This window comes from Manis pentadactyla, chromosome 13 (genome assembly GCF_030020395.1).
Source record: "Manis pentadactyla isolate mManPen7 chromosome 13, mManPen7.hap1, whole genome shotgun sequence".
Classification (NCBI taxonomy): domain Eukaryota; kingdom Metazoa; phylum Chordata; class Mammalia; order Pholidota; family Manidae; genus Manis; species Manis pentadactyla.
In genome coordinates, this window is record NC_080031.1 from 47,528,530 (window position 1) to 47,538,155 (window position 9,626).

The window sequence follows — 9,626 nt, forward strand, 5'->3', positions numbered from 1 at the left end:
AAACTGAAAAGGCAAGAAATTGTATATTCAATTTCAGAATTTTAGAGCTATGATAGATAATCATATGTTTACAAATATGTAAATATATTATAAAGTATACACATTTAAGAAACTAGATAAATCTGAATACTATATGGGTAAGATAAAGTGAGAAATTTAAAATACTATATAGTGGTTGTCTAAGTAAATTCTTAATAATGTTTAATTACAGCCCTAAGAAAATGCATGCCCACACAAATGTGAATCTAAAACCTGTATATATAAAATGATGCTATGTCCAATGAATGTTTATGATTGTGTGTTTCCTAGAAAATGGTGTACTTGAAACCTAGCGGGAAACAGGGTTGTCACATAACATGTGGAATGATTAAACTAAAAGTGCTTTTGTGATGCTTTTAGTTTATTATCTATCAATACATCAAGTTAAAAACTGAGTTATAGAATTTCATCCTTATTATGTAGCTTTAAGGAAAAAATTATCCCATTTTTAAAGAAAACTTTATGTAATGTTTCTTTAATTTTGGTGTGCTAAATACATTTTTCATTATGAGCAACACTAAGATCTAAAATTTGCAATTGATATTTTTTGCTGAAATAACTAATTTAATTTTTTTCTACATAGTGGAAACTTGAAGTTAAAGAAAAAAAAGAAAATTTTTATATCTCATCATTTGGATTTGACCATATACAGAAGAGTAAGTCATATATACAATAAGGAAGCCTGGTTTCTGAGTGCTTTCCAAAAGACGACTAATCCTGGTCATATATTCTTCCTTCCAATTCCCATTTTATATTTGGCTGTTTATTATAAAAAGCTGATATTAACCTATATACTTCACATTCTCACATTTGCACCAAGTAATCTCACAAAGCACATGAAAGATAGACATTCTTGAGAATTTTTATGATTTTGTAGTGTGTGTCCAGTTTCCTGGGTTAGTTAATAAGGAAGGTTATAATACTTCTTCCTCAGCAATATGTTGTTAACAAAATACCACTCATTTATCTAAATAAATGTCAAATACATAAGATTTAATTACGTTTGATATAAAAGGAGGATATCATCAATATGAGTAAAAGTTACCTCCCCAAATAGCAAAAAACAAATTCTGCAATTTGTGTGCTCAGACTTTAATTTTGATTTTAAAAATGTAAATAAAGTACAAAACTTATGGAAAATACATTTTTTTAAGGATGTGTGTTGATTATGTAACCTGATGTAGAAACAGCTTATTTGTTTTTATCAGGATGTTATTGATTTATTACTCATAATTCTTGTTTAAAAAACACTCGAATTTGCAAGTCTATTTAGTATTTAATATAATATTTAATATAGGAGTTTAATATTTAACATAGAACTTGAATATTGGTATTTAATATAGAGCTTAATATTTACTCTATCAATATATTATTTTTTGTAATAGAAAGTTCCTTATTTAATTTGATAATATAATATTCCATTTTCAAACATTATTATGTAGAGATATAAACAAACTGAAGTTGAACAGTTGTGTAGAACTCAACATTTAAGAATGTGCTAACTGATGCTGCAGATTCTTTTTGTTTCAATCTTTCATTAAGCATATTTTGTTGATTGAATAACAATAACCAAAAGTATTGTGGTTATTACAGAAATTTATTTCCTAAATTTCATGAGTTTTAGATCTTTGAAAAAATTTGATTTTTTCCCAGATGCTCAAAGGAAAGGTAATAACATCTCCCAAGTAGTTTCAGATATTTCATTTAAATATTTCGTGGAAAGGAGTGGGAAACAAGCATTTGCATTCCATTTGTGTGAATAAATCATTCTGTATCATTTGTACTTTTTATACTATACATCTTATCTGAGCAAAGAAATCATTAACAATTTCATACAGGTAAAATAAATATGAAGGGAAGAATCTAGAGAGTGATTTTTGTATATTTTTCAATTTCATTATTTCTTTTTGAATTTTTTATTCCACAGGTGTTATATTTAAAAAATAGTTTTCAAAGTGACAGATGAATTACACAGAAATATTGATTTATAGGTCTTCAATTTGTATTTTTGTAAATAGTCTTAAAACATTTCAGTTATATGGACTAAGATATATAAAAATCAAATGAGAAAAGTAAACAAAATTAAAATCAACATGTCAAAGCATATACAAATTTCAAAACCTGTATTTCCTTAAGTAATTAAACACGTGGCCAAATATGCAATTTTTAAGGAGAAAGATAGTTGAATATTATGCGGATATATTTGCTTCCTGTTTGGATGACATTTAGAAATATTCAACCAGGCTTTATTTTTAATGTGACAGACAAATTGAATTTTATTATAGAGGAATCTTGGAGGGAAATAAATAATAATGTCCATACTTAAATATTATGACTTTGAAGTTGAAAAATTCTGATATGTATTTATCTTTACTAATAGAAACATTATGTCAGAGGAGTTACCAGACCATTCTGACAAGAGTTATCACCTAACAATTATTTAGATAGATATTCTTTTACTCTATGTCTGCTAGTTGCTGTTTAAAAATAATTTACTAAGCAATACATAGCTTCTACATTAAAGGTACTTAGAATTGAGTTGCTGAATAAAACAATGAAAAAATACAAGGCAAGTGGCCCAGAAGTTGTGTGAAGTACACCAGCAGCTTCCACTGAATTGTGAGATCCCGAACACTGGTGGGCGGTCCCCAGTAGTGTCACTGAGGAGGTGAATATTTAAACATCTCCTTAGGGTGTCAGTGGGTTTCCTCTTGATACAGACCAGGGGATGCATATTTCCAGAAATACAGTGAGTATAGAAGATGATTTAGCAGTAGGTCTAAAAGCCAAAATATCTAATTAAAATAGAAAGAATAGAATATGTCACCTACCACCTACCAACTACTTCACAAAAAAAGTTCTAATCAATAGACCCCTTGGCTTTTTCTCTAACCTGTTTCATGGCTTCCTTCCCTCCAGAGAGACTGCCGTGGAGAGAGGAGATGGACATCTACAATCTCACCACCGTGACTCACTTTATCCTCATGGGGCTCTCTGACCTCCCTGAGGTGCACTATCCTCTCTTTGTGGTCTTTGCCATCATCTACCAGGTCACCTTGCTGGGAAACGGGGCCATTCTCTTGGCCATCGGGATGGAGAAGAAGCTACACACACCCATGTATTACTTTCTGGCCAATCTGTCCCTCTTAGACATATTCTGCCCTTCAGCTACTGTCCCCAAGATGCTGGACAACCTTTTGATTGGGAATCAAAGCATTTCCTTCCTGGGCTGTGCTTTGCAGCTTTATTTCCTGGTGGCCCTAGCGGGGACTGAGGTCTTCCTTCTCGCTGTCATGGCTTATGACCGGTACGTGGCCATCTGCTTCCCCCTCCGTTACACCCTCATCATGACTAAAGCTCGCTATGCCCAGCTTATAGGTGGGACCTGGGCAGCAGGGTTTCTCAAATCGCTCCTCCACACAGTGTCCACCTTCAACCTGTCTTTCTGCAAGTCCAATCGGGTTAACCAGTACTACTGTGACATCCCCCCAGTGGTGGCCCTCTCCTGCTCATCCACCTACATGGCAGAAATGCTTGTTATTGTGGTAGGTGGTGTCTTTGGGATTGGTGCATTCCTGACCACTTTTATCTCATATATACATCATATCCACCATCCTAAAGATCCAGTCAGTAGAAGGGAAGCGCAAAGCCTTCTCCACATGTGCCTCCCACCTCCTGGTGGTCTGTTTGTTCTATGGCACAACTACATTTACTTATGTCCGTCCATCCTCTAGTCAACACTCCCCAGCCAGAGATAGACTCATCCCCATGCTCTATGGGGTTATTACTCCAATGCTAAACCCCATGATCTACAGCTTGAGGAACACGGAGGTGAAAGGGGCACTCATCAGGGTCTTATGTCACCGGGCATGTTTACTGTAATTGTAATAGTAAAACAGAATGACAGTGCTCTCTTTAGAATAGATTTATAAGAAGAATTATTGCAATAATTTTTATTCAATGTCTAAAATACATACTTATGTATTCATATAAGCTTATAGATACATATATATAGCATTAGTCATATGTATCTATGTATGTACATATCTGTCTCTATTCAAACGGAACTTAACATTTGTAATCCAAAGTAGACATTCGAGAGGTACAGAGAACAGTTAATAATGTAATGGGGAAGCAGATGGCCACGTACCGGTCATAAGCCATGACAGCGAGAAGGAAGACCTCAGTCCCCGCTAGGGCCACCAGGAAATAAAGCTGCAAGATGTTTAATCTGAGCCTATCCTAAGATATATGGCCACCTCAACACTAACAATTTCCATGTTTACGCCAACCTAATTCTATACATTCTATGTTTGTATAGCTATTTCTAAATCCTTATCTAATCTATAGATTGTCTCTTTCTTTCTTTCTCTTGATTGACCTCTTATGCTGCTATGGTTCTTTGACATGATCATTTCTCTCCCTGTTTTTCAGTTTTAGCTTAAACTTACTCTATGTGTCTCTGCTTCTCTCCCTTTTCTTGTGACCTTGTCCATTCTTAACCCCACCTGTCATTCCTAGGAACCACTTCATCTTCTGTATCTCTAATTTAGATATCAAATTCAATACACTATATTCAAAACAGAAAATAATATTTTAATAAACAAACACGTGTATCTTGTCAGTTACCTTGCATTTTTGTTATCAGTTTTCCAAACTTTTCAAAAATCCATGAAATTAGACTCTGCTTTGCATTGAATACTGCATTTCCACTCAGGATGGTTAGAGAGCTATATTTTATGAGTGGAGATGACACATTATTTTTATTCCATTCTCTCTTCTTGTTACCTCAGGAAATAAGAATTTTTTCTCTGTGTCCTACTGTTTATTTACCGCACTGTTTTGAGTATAGAATCATGTATAATTTTCTCCATAGTTTTCTCTAGGCTGTAAATCCCAATTGCTTTCACATTTTAGTCCTTAATCTGTTGATCAAATTTACTGTACACCCACTCTATTTCTTATTATAGCTTTACTTTCTAGCATTTGATCGCCTGTCTTCTTATGAGCACTCTGTGTTTTCATTATCACTAAGTGAAGTGCCAACATCACTAGTGAGAGATATTTTACTATTCTAAAACATCCTGTTATTTCTTCTTCTTGAGTGTCACAGATCTGTTAGTAACTTTCAAAACCTTACCAAATGATGGACTGTACCAGAGGAGTTAGAGTATAAAAGCATAGAGATGTTGTGCATTGGGGTAGATCACACTCTCCAAAATTCATTAATGGCCTAATAAACATCTTTTACAACATACACAGCTGTTCATTATAGTGGTGGGTCAACTGTATGCTATTTCATTTTAAGTAGTGTGGGGAAAATCATGCAGAACTCATTAAAAAAATGAAGTAAGAATATTACTTTACTATCACAAATTTGATTTTTTTAATTTATTATTCTTTTTTTGTGTATCTCTAAAATTACATGTGATATAAAAGTGTCATCCTCCTCATATAAAACAGAATATATGGGATACACTAACTATAATACCACATAAAATGTAATACAATATTAAAATCAACCAATTGTTCTTTTCATGTACTACTCAAATGTTTATTCAATATTTTATCACTGATTTAAAGGTAATATACTTTGTGATATTGTTATTATATTTTTGTTACACAAAAACTCTGGAATAATTCCATTTTATCAGAAATAGTGGGTATCTCTCACCAAGCTCATGGCCTTGGTCAATAATAGAAAGGTTTGTTGGAAATGTTTTTAAAAAAGAAATAATTGAGAATTTTATACTACAAACAAATTTTGGGAAATGTGTTTATATGTACCCCGTGATGATTTCCATAAACTGATGGAACTCAAGATCTTAAAATCATGAAATACTTTAACTGGATGAGTTGCTATATTACAGTGGTTCCCCGGTTACATTATTACATCCTCTCCACAGCTAGTGCAGTTACTATCTGTCAACATAGGAAGATGTTACAGAATCACTGATTATATTCTCTATGCTGTACTACCACTTCCTTGAATAGTTTTTGTAATGATTGAGAATTTTTGTGTCCATTTTTCCCCTTCATCCTCCCCTCTCTCCCACCCTAACCCTCCTGCCGTGGTAACCACCAGTCACTTCTCAGTGTCTATGAGTCTACCCTTTTGTTTATTTTGATTTGTTTTATTTTTAGATTCCACGAATATGTGAAATCATGTATTTATTTTTCTTTTCCTGGCTTATCTCACTTAGCATAATACTCTTTATGGCCATTCATACTGTTGCAAATGGCAGGATTTCTTCCTTTTTTACAGCTGAATAATATGACATTTGTTTTTATCATTGCATTTTATCCATTCTTTTTGTATGTTGGATATTAGCTTCTTATAAATGTAAGATTTTCAAAAATGTATCCCATTTTGTAGGTTACCTTTTTATTTTGTGGATTGTTTCTTTTGCTGATAACTATTCAGTTTGATGTGGTTGCTTATTTATTTTTGAATTTCTAGCTTGTAGTCATAACTGGTTATTCAATGCCAAGAACAATATCAAGAAGCTGTTTTCCTTTGTTTCCTTATAAAAGTTTTACATTTTCGGTATTATAATTACATGTATAATGAATTCGAGTTCATTTCAGTAACTGGTGTAAAATAGGGGCCCAATTTCCTTATCTGTATGTGGTTCTCCAGTTTTTCAACTCCATTTTTGAGGACAGTGTCCCTTCACATTGAGTAAATTTGGCTCCCTTCTAAAATATGTGTTCATAAATATATATGGGAATTTATTTTGGGACTTTGAATTCCTGTTCATTAGTCTGTGGATCTATTCTTTTGTCAGTACTATTATACTTACTATAGCATTGCAATATAGTTTGAAATTATGAAGTGTGATACCTTTTGCATTGTTCTTTTTATTAGTATTGGTAGGTCTTTTCAATTCAGGGTCTTTGTGGCTCCATACAAATTTAGGATAATTATTTCTATTTCTGTGAAAAGTGCCATTAGGATTTTGAAAGGGATTGCATTAACTCTGTAGATGCTTTGGGGTAATATGAACATGTTAACATTAATTCTTCGGATCCAGCAGTATGATACAGTTTTCCAATATTGTTTTGTTTATCTTCATTTGTTTCATCAAAGTCTTGTAGTTTTTCAATATGAAAACTTTAACCGTTTTTGGATAAATTAAGTCCTTAGTATTTTGTTGATTTTGATGCTATTATGAATGGTATTGTTTCCTTTATTTCTTTTTCACATGTTTCTGCTACTGTTTTTGTTAACATTGAATCTCTTTGTATGATGATATTTTTCTGCAACTTTACTGAATTCATTGATTAATTCCAGTAGTTTATGGTGTGTTCATTAAGATTTCTTAGATACAGGATCATATCATCTTCAATCAAAGACAATATTATTTATACTTTTCTTACTTGAAAGCCTTTCATTTCTTTTTTCATTCCTTATTGTCCTAGCTAGGATATCCATTACTATGTTGAATAGAGCTGATGATAGTGGGTACATTTATATATTTCTGATCTTAGAGGAAAGACTTTCAAATTTTCATTGATGACTTTGATTTGGGGTGTTGGTTTTACTTTATGGTCATTACTGTGTTGAGGTATATTGATTTTACACCAAGTTTTTTACTATTTTTATCACAAATTAATGTTTTTGTCAAATAATTTTGTGTATCTATTTTGATGATCATATGATTTTTTTCTTTCATTCTGTTAATGTGGTGTATCACATTTATGGATTTGTATATTTTGAATTATCCTTGCATCCCATATATAAATCTACCTGGTCATTATATTCTGTTGATGTTGATATGCTTATATTTTGTGGAGAATTTTTACATCTATATCCATCTCTTATATAGGTCAAATATTTTTTCTGATGTGTCCTTATTTAGCATTAGTATCAGCATATTCTTGGCTTTTAACGTTATTTTGGCAGTGTTTCCATTCTCTTTAATTTTTTGGAAGAGTCTGAGTTAATTAAATGTTAATTGTAACATTAAATGCTTTAAATGTTTGACAGAATTCATGATTGGAATTATCTGGTTCTTGTGATTTTTTTGTTGGGAGATGTTTGATTACTGATTCAATCTTCTTACTCATTAAGGGTCTGTTCAGTGCTTCTATTTATTACTGATTCAGTCTTCCTAGGTTATGTACTTGTAGGACTTATCTCTTCCTTATGGGACATATAGTTGGTTGGCATACAATACTTTATAGTATTTTCTTATGATCCATTGTTGTTCTGGATATGAAATGTAGTACATTCTGCCATTTTTGATGTGTTTTAGTTCAATAGTTTCTCTTTTCGGCTTAGTCCACTAAAAGTTTGTCAAATTTGGCTTTTAAATAACTGTTAGTTCTACTGAATTTTCTATTTTCTTTCTAATCTTCAAAATGTCATTTCTATTCTAAGTTTTTCAAATTATTGATTATCTTATCAGGTGAATCCCCAGAAGTGGAATTTGTAGGTCATATCATACTTGTAGTTTTAGTTTTTTGAGAACCCTCTATACTGCTTTCCATAGTGGCTTCACCATTCACATTATAACCTCCAGGGTAGAAGGATTCCATTTTCTCAACATCCTCTCCAAAATTTTTTGTTCTGTTTTGTTGACATTAGCCACACTGATTGGTGTGAAGTGACATCTCATCGTGCAGTTGACATTTTGTGACAGCATGGATGGTGAGATTATATGATGCTACATGAAGTAAGTCACACAGAGAAAGACAAATACCACATGATTTTACCTGTGTGTGGAATCTAAAAAGAAAGAAATGAACAAACACAACAGAAAGAGACTCAGAGACATAGAGAACAGACAGATGTTTGCCATTGGAGAGTTGAGTGAGGAAATGGGTGAAAAACTGGAGGAAAAAATATAGTGAGATAATTTTGTATCTTGATCTGGGTGATTCTTCCATGAATATAATCACATAGCAAAATTCATTGAATAATACACTAAGATTTGTGCATTTTCTTTTGTTTTAACCACAGAAATATAAAAATGACATAAAAAACAGAAAATCCTTTACTGGAAAAAAATTTATTATCAGTAAATTGAATAAACTCACATGAAACAAACCTTGATACAAAAATTAATTGCAATTTTATACACTGAAAATGAACTGTGTATAAGAAAAATGGTCCCATTTATGGTAGCCTCAAGAATGTACTTGGAATATGTTTAAGCAAGGAGGTACAAGATCACTGCACTGAAAAGTGTAAGATTTCAAAGAATGACATGTAAAAAGACACCAATAAATGTAATAATATCAAATGTTCATAGATTGAAATAATTCATATTGTTAAAATGTCCAAACTATCCAAAATGATCTATAGATTTCTTCTATTGAAAGTATTTTATCTTTTAAAATTTATTCTTTATGAAAATAATGACAAATGAGGTGAAATATTAAGGAAGAATAGGAAGAAGGGAAGATGATGAAAAAATACATGATATTAAGACAGGAGAAGCAGCAAAATCAAAGAAAAGAAAGGTGGAGGGAAAATACGTAACTACCATTTAAAAAATGTAAATTTAGAAAATTTACGAGGTTTACAGTAGATATTTTAAGAACAAATCAGTGTTGGTAGTTTTACTGCTTTTCCTATAAAT

The 9,626-nt window shown here is 32.1% G+C and overlaps 1 pseudogene; it reads left to right on the plus strand.

Moving 5' to 3' along the window:
* Positions 1-2,981: 2,981 nt before the first annotated feature.
* Positions 2,982-3,921, plus strand: LOC118934992 (olfactory receptor 5V1-like; annotated as a pseudogene).
* The last annotated feature ends 5,705 nt before the right edge of the window (positions 3,922-9,626 follow it).